Source organism: Vulpes vulpes, chromosome 10 (assembly GCF_048418805.1).
Source record: "Vulpes vulpes isolate BD-2025 chromosome 10, VulVul3, whole genome shotgun sequence".
Taxonomy (NCBI): Eukaryota; Metazoa; Chordata; class Mammalia; order Carnivora; family Canidae; genus Vulpes; species Vulpes vulpes.
The window spans coordinates 59,227,969-59,236,337 of record NC_132789.1 but is presented as its reverse complement, the minus strand read 5'-3'; the positions used below and the strand labels follow the sequence as shown (position 1 = coordinate 59,236,337).

At 36.9% G+C, this 8,369-nt stretch overlaps 1 pseudogene; it reads right to left on the bottom strand.

Annotated features, from left to right (window-relative positions):
* Positions 1-5,124: 5,124 nt before the first annotated feature.
* Positions 5,125-7,978, bottom strand: LOC140594106 (glyceraldehyde-3-phosphate dehydrogenase-like; annotated as a pseudogene).
* Between the last annotated feature and the right edge of the window lie 391 nt (positions 7,979-8,369).

Sequence of the window (8,369 nt, the reverse complement as noted above, 5' to 3'; positions counted from 1 at the left end):
ATACTAATCAATGCTAATAACTCTCAAATCCCAATGAGATTTTTTATAGAAATAAAAAAGACAATTCTTAAATTCATATGAAACCACAAAGGAAATCAAATGTCCAAAATGTACTTGAGATAAAAGAAAAAGCTGGAGGCATCTCACTTTCTGTTAGCAAATATTACAAGCTGTAGTAGTCAAACAATATGGTACAGACTAAAGAACAATATATAGACCTATGGAACAGAATAGAGATCCTAGAAATAAATCCACACAAATAGGGTTAACTGATCTCCAACAGTGGTGCCAAGAATACAAAATAGAGATAAGATGGTCTCTTCAATAAACATGTTAGAAAAACTAGACAACCACATGCAAAAGAATAAAATTGGACCCATAACTTATATGATACACATAAATTAACTCAAAATGAATTAAACACTTACATGTAAGACCTGAAACTGTAGAACTCCCAGATGAAATCATTTAAAGAAAGATTGACGTTGGTCTTGGTGATTTTTTTTTTTTTTACTATGACATCAAAATTATAGGCAACAAATACAAAAATAAGCAAATGAGGCTACATCACACTAGGCTTCTGCAAAGCAATGAAAATAATAAAACAAGAAGGGAATCTAAAATGGGACAAATATTTGATACAAACCAGGTATCTAGTAAGGGATTTATATCTAAAATATATAATGAATTCCTAGAACTCAAAAACAAAACACCTCCCACTGATAACCTAATTTTTAAAAAAGACTAAGGACTTGACTAGACATTTCTCCAAAGAAGACATATAAACAACCAACAAATCTCTGAAAAATGCTCAACATCACTAACTAGGAACTGCAAATCAAACCACAATGAGCTATTACCTCACACCAGTTGGGATGCCTATTACCAAAGAGAGAGAAAGAGACAAAAAGTATTGGTGAGGATGTGGAGAAATTGGAGCCCTCCTACGCTGTTATTGAGAATTCAAAACTGCACAGCTTCTATGGAAAACAGTAGGGAAAATTACTTAAAAAAACTAAAAAAATAAAACTGCCATATGATTCAGCAATCCCACTTCTGAGAATTTAACTAAAATAATTGAAATCAGGATCTTGAAGATGCATTAGCACTCCCTTGTTCACTGCTGCACCATTTACAATAGCCAACATGGGGAAAAAACCCTAAATGTCCATCAACAGATGAACAGATAAGGACAATGTGATATATACCCACAATGAGTTGTCATCCAATCTTAAAAAAGAAAGAAATCTTGGAATATGTGACAACGTGGATAAAAGTTGAAGACATTACGCTAAGTGAAATAAGCTGGTCACAAAAAAAGATAAACAATGATTCCACGTATATCAGGTATCTAAAATAGTCAAACTCATAGAAGCAGAGACAAGAATGGTTGCCAGGGCTGAAGGGAGGAATAATTGGGAAGTTGCTAATCAAGGGGTATCTAGTTTGTTATTCAAGACAAATATTTCTAGAGAACTGCTATACATTTTGCCTATACTTAATCATACCGGATTGTACATGTAAACATCTATTAACAGTAGGTTTCCTGTTAATTTTCTCACCACAATCAGGAAAAAAAGTCAATCCTTGCCCTCAATATGTCAGTAGTGGAAGATTAAGTTATGTGAATTCATAAGTAGGCATTCCGTTCTTCCTAAAAATGTAGAGCTGAAAATCAATTTCTGTGGCATTAGGTAGTTTCACAAGCATAGGTGTCAGCGGGAAGCCCTGTGGTTATAGTTGGGTTGATTCCTCTTTAACACATCCCGTCTCTCCCATTCTCTCTTCCTGTTTGTTTTTCTCCAAAACTCCTTTTACCTTCTTCATTCTTCACCCATTACTCCCTTAATGAATCTTCTTTACTTCTAAACTGTTGGTATCTTTGAACTTCCCTACCTGTTCCAGGACTCCCTTCCCTGAGAACTACTATCCCACAAGTGGAAGACTGACTCCTCTCAATTTAATTACCATTCCCTCATGTAGGATGACTGAAGCAATTACACCGAAGGTGGATCTGTGACCTGACTGGATTGAAGGATCTTCTTTGATAATTTGAGATTAAAATTAAGATGGGCACTTGACGGAATGAGCACTGGGTGTTAGTCTATATGTTGGCAAATTGAACACCAATAAAAAATAAATATATAAAATAAAAAAAGAAATTGTTTTATTAAAATAAATAAATAAATAAATAAATAAATAGATTAATTAATAAAATTAGGAAATCTTAGGGACACCTGGGGGGCTCAATGATGGAGCATCTGCCTTCGACTCAGGGCATGATCTCAGGCATCGGGCTCCCCTTGAAGAGCCTGCTTCTCCCTCTGCCTGTGTCTCTGCCTCCCTCTGTGTCTCTCATGAATAAACAAAATCTTAAAAAAAAAAAGATTTAAATTCGGAAATCCTAGCACTCTCTGATGTTGATTCACTAAGTGGATGAATAATTAGCAATGAAAGGAAGACATTGGAAGAACCAAACTTCCAACCAGAAGACAGTCTGAAGAAAGGGAAGAATGGAGGAAAAAGGGAAGAATAGAAGAAAAAGAATCCTTGACATTGTCAGTTTTCTAGTTCTGGTGCTAGTCCTTGGAAAGACCTGGTTGAACTTTTATGTTTTGTGTTCTCTGGGATAGTTCTGTATCAGTCAGAAGAATCCTAACTTAGGGTCTTTTGCCTCTTCTCTAGATCTTTTATTTCCACTCTCTGCCCTGATACTTTTTTTTTTAATTATTATTTGAGGTCTGACATAATTCTCTCTACTGGCATTTATTTTCTCTTCCTTTCCCTCCTGCGTCTTAATTTCTATCCACATTTTAGGTCTCTTTTTCTGCTTCTCTCTCTGCCTTCTCCTCTCATGGTACTTCTGACCCTTACATGCCTGATGTTAGCATAATTCTCTTCTATAATTTTTAGCTCTCCTCTTATCTCATTGCTTTTCTTCTTTTTCTTAGTCATTATTTCCTCTTCTTGAATCTAATTTGAGGCTTGGACTTATACCTGTGTCTTTGTTTAGGGTTTTTTAAGCTCTGCAACTTCCAACCCACGTGAGATAGAAACTTACAGCATTATATTACAAAAGGAAAATCAAAGGAAACGTGCTATTTCTAAATATATGAGCTTACTACAAAAGGATAGATACACAAATACTGTATAGTTTTTTCTCAAGACAACTTACTAAAATTCATTTAATTTTTCTTTTAGCCAAAGAAAATTAAACAATTCTCAAATGCTTTGAGGTCAATGTGTCATGTCTTTAACCATCGCATACAGACCAAAGCGATCAGTTTCCACTGTGAGAATCTGATAAATAAGGTTTAATCTAGTCCTCAATTAAAGCACCACTATCTAATTGTCATTCAGTGTTCTCCGTGCAGAAGCTGAAAATATGCATATGAGAGAATTTTCCATGAAGGTAATGTTTATAGTCATTTCTGGGTTAAAGAACAAGATTTATTTCACTTTATGGGAATGTATTTCCTGACATTTGTCCTACTGCATTATGATCAAAGGGCTGTAGTGCTGAATGTGGGAATTTCTTCAGGAAGGCTGACTGTAAGTGATTATGTAAACTTCTAAGCAAAGGCAATCTCCGTGATGTACCCTGACTGTCAGAAACCCTTTGCAGGTTACATAGTGCTGAATATAGCTGGTTGCTGCCTGCTGGGATTCCACAGGAGATTTGGGGTTGTTTTATAAGTATAAAGATAAGTAGGTATGTAGGTGCTGCTGCCCATAAACTTGAACCCAAAGAGATGAGCCTGTTCAAATCATATCCATAGATGTTCCATGGAGTTTGATCTCATCTTGTAAATAGATGAGGATTTTATTGGCAAATATGAAACCAAAATTGGTTTTCAGGTCTATGACCTCTAACCCATCAGGTAAGGAAATTGGCCTGAGTACTCATGGAACTCTCTGAGCCGTATTTTGAAACTCTCGTATGTGAACCACCGAGTATGTTTATATTGCTGCTGTTAATAAGGTATAGTGCTAGATCTTTTTATGCTAAATGCTTGCTGGGAACTAACTTTAGGATGTGACATGAAATTATGTACATCTCTTACATTTATTGGTTTTCATCCGCATATAGAAATACAAGTATTCAAAAAGATCTGCAATAAATTTTATGCACTAGAATTTTTATGACTTAATCATTTCATTCAGGTGTTTGCTCAAATATCTTTACCCAAGAGAAGCTTTCCAAATTCAGCTTTTCTAAAAGACAGCCTCCCCATTACCATGTATACCCACACCTTACCATAATGTTCTTTATAGCACATGCCATTCGTTTATATGTATAGAGAGGTTATGTGTGTATTGCTCCTTCCTCAGCTAAAACATTTGCTCCAGGAAGGTAGGGCTTTTGCATCTTTTTGTTCCCTACTGTACCATCTAGCCAGGAAAGATTCTAACTTGGTGAGTTAGAATGAATCACAGCATTAGTTATCATTATTTTAAAAAGAAGAAAAAGAGAGAGATAAAAGTAAACTAACTGATTCACAATGATAAGATTGTTGAATAGCCTGGTATAAATTCATAGCTTAAACCATTAAAACCTATTATATGTTTATACCTTAAATCATTTTTGTAATGAAGAGGGTTTTTAAAATTTTTAACATTATGTGAATAAAACAAGATCTAGAATTGTATATGTAACATGACTACAGCATACACGCACACACACACACACACACACACACACACACACACACACACACCTAAGGAGGACTGAGAAAAAACACTCCGAAATATTTATAGTGCATGTGCTTAGATGGAAAGACATCATGGATTTTCTTTATTTATAAATATTTCACCATTATTATTTACCGACCACAGTCAGAAGAAATGAGGCAAAAAAGGAAGAAAAGGAGAAAGAAATATAGTAGTGAGTGGGAATTGAGTATTATGGATCGATTAGCTATCATGCTAAGGTACTATAAATGTGAAGACTTTAACAACTAATAGTAGTACATGATGTTTTTTGAATACTCGCTATGTGTAAGTACAGTTTGAAGGGTTTTTTTTTTTTTAGTACAGTATACTTTATTGATAGTACTTGACAAACTAGGGATCCCCAAGCCCCTCCCCTCCTTCAGAGGGTCTGGGATGGAAACTGTGTAGAAGTCATGAGATTCTCAGTGTGTTAGGGGATGAGAGTTGGGACAAGGACTCCCTAGCACCTGAGGACCTCTCTCTCTTCTTGTTGGTCTCACTGGAGCTGGAGGTCCAGGAGGCTCTTACTCCTTGGAGGCCATTGTGGATCATAAGGTCCACCATCTGGTTGCTGTAGCCAAACCCATTGCCATACCAGGAAATAAGCTTGACAAAGTGGTCATTGAGAGCAATGCCAGCCCCAGCATTGAAGGTGGAAGAACGGGTGGGTATACTGTCAAAGCCCCAGAAGAAAACCCAGTCCTCAGTGTAGCTTAGGATGTCTCTGAGGGGCCCTCCAATGCCTGCTTCATCATCTTCCTGATTTTATTATATTTGGCACCTTTTCCAGGCAGCACGTCAGATCAACAACTGACATATTGGAAGTAGGGTCTTAGAAGGCCGGGCCAGTGAGCTTCCCATTCAGCTCAGGGATGACTTTGCCTATAACCTTGGCAATGCCAATAGAAGCAGAGATGATATTCTGGGCAGCCCCTTGCCCATTATGCCACAGCTCCCCAGAGGTGCTGTCCTTGGTCTTCTGGGTGGCAGTGATGGCCTAGATTTTGGTCATGAATCCCTCCACAATGCCAAAGTCGTCATGGATGACCTTAGCCAGAGAGGCTAAGCAGTTGGTGGTACAGGAGGCATTGCTGACAAAGTTGTAATACTTCTCATTGTTCAAACCCATCACTAACATGGCATCAGGAGAAAGGGCAGAGATGATGACCCTTTTGTCCCTATCCTTCAGGTGAACCTCAGCCTTCTCCATGGTGGTTAAGACCCCAGTGGACTTCACAACATACTCAACACTAGCATCACCCACTTGATGTTGGTGGATTCTTGCTCCTGGAAGATGGAGATGGACTTCCTCTTGATGACAAATTTCCCATTCTCAGCCTTGGCTGTGCCGTTGACTTTGTCATGGGTAGAATCATACTGGAACATGTAGACCAAGTAGTTGAGATCAATAAAGGGAATCACTGATGGTGATAATATCCACTTTGCGGGGGTAAAAACAGCCCTATTGACCAGGTGCCCCATATGGTGAAATCCATCTACTCTGACCTTCACCGTCGTGGGGACACAGCTGGCACTGCAAAAGAAGATGCAGCTGTTTGTCAAATGGGTATAAGCAGAGAGCCTGAGGTTCTTCATATAAATAAAATTGTTTAATTCTCATAATTACTTAATGAGGTCAGTGTTATGGTTGTTATTATCATCACTGCCATTCCCACTTTACGGATGGAACCCAGAGAGATCATACTACTTCCCAAAGTTGCCCAGCTAAGAGATGGTGGACCTGGGATTTCAATCTGACTCAGGATCTGAAAACACCTATAACTCTACCATTATGTGGTAGAAAGAACATGAGCTTTGGAATTAAGCTGGTTTGGGTTTGACTCTAATGAACATTTCACTCTATGACAGCATTCATGAGGCACAGTATCTAGCATATGATTTATAATGGCAGTTCAGATGAGAGGTTTTCATATTTCTCAAATGTTCAGCATATACATCATTGCAGTTCCATAGAACTAAATAATCCAACTGTCATTTTCAAAATTAAGAATCCTGGGTATTTATTATTTATTAATTATAACAAATGGATTAATTATATAACTATAAAAGTGATTGAAGGCACAGCTGACAGTTGAAAATGCCTTTACAAAACCTATACCTGATTCTGTTCTCAGTAAAAACAGTTCAGGAAATTTAATTTAGGATGCCAGGTGGCACAATAGGTTATACATTAACTTGTCCCCTCTGGAAAATTAAATTTGAATTTGGCTCTGGTCACAAATGAAATGAGTCATTTGGTACATGCCACTAAGGAAACTCACAAAGCCAAAATGACATTTCATTGAAAAATCACCTGTTAAGAAAAATGTCTGCAGTCACTGGGGACATTTTCAAGAAAAATAAACAAGTGCATGAGGCAAAAAAAAAAAAAAAAAAAAAAAAAAAAGAAGGGATCAAGGGGCCACTGTGAATTATAGTCTTGCTGGAAATCTGGAGAAAGGAAAGTGCTATAGTACTTACGAGCTTATAGCCAACCACAAATCTACATTTTATCCTGTTCTTCCTATTTTTTCCCCAATCTCAGGATTCTAGGAGATTATTCACTTATTTCCCAAAGAAAATTGGCTTTTTTCCTTGTCACAGTTTTAGCCAAATGTCAGTTTGTATCAAATTATCATGGATTACTGAGCTCACTGCACGGAACCATCTAATTGTGATTCTAAACCATATGTTTAGCTCTTCCTGTTTCTTTCAGGTAAATAAATAATATAATTATGAGGACTATTCTTTCCTCATTTAAGGGACTAAGAAAATGTACAATTGACAGACTTCAGAGGTAACCTTAATTTGGAATTAATGCTTATTCCTTTCATTGTTACATTCTTGTCTGTGTAATAATCACATAGTAAGTATTTCGATAGATGAGGAGATTAATAATGGTAAAATTTCCAGCACAAACATCAAAGCTCAGTTTATTCATATTCACTATGGGAGAAATATGGTGCACAAATGTTGAAATCATCTTAGTCCCTATCCTAGGTGTTTTATACTGGATTCTAAATAAACACTGTCAATTTATTGTTTTAGGGTCTCGACTTGAGGAGTCAAGCCATGCCCATTAAAATTGTACTAAAAGTAATATCCAAAAATAAAAAAATAAAAAAAAAATAAAAGTAATATCCAGACCACACTGCTTCATGACTGCTTCCCAGTCCCCCATTCCAGTAGTTGATACTTTCAAGGTCTCAATGGTCCAGGCATGTAAGCTTCCAGGCTTGCTGATGCTCCAACCAACCAAGGTCATTTCTAGCCTCCAGTTTTCCTTCAGCAGGCAAGTTTCTGACCATTCCATTCCATCACTGGAGAAAGCTTATGATAAAAATTTATACCATGACTAGGCAATGTTAATGACAAAAATTTATTCACTGCATCCCTGGTTTTTATTCCCAATAGTACTTGCTAGGCAAAGGTCCTTGCTTAGCAATCTTATTAGACCTTAAACAAATGGACAAACCTCACTCTAGCTAGATTAAGACAAAAGGGTCATATCGACCAAAAAAAAAAAAAAAAAGCCATAGGATTTGCATATGTTAATTCATTCTTCCTAAGTACAAATATGCAAATGTCATTCTATGAAAAGAATGCATTGACCTCTGGCAAACTTTATGTAGGAACAACGGCCCTAAATTTATTAA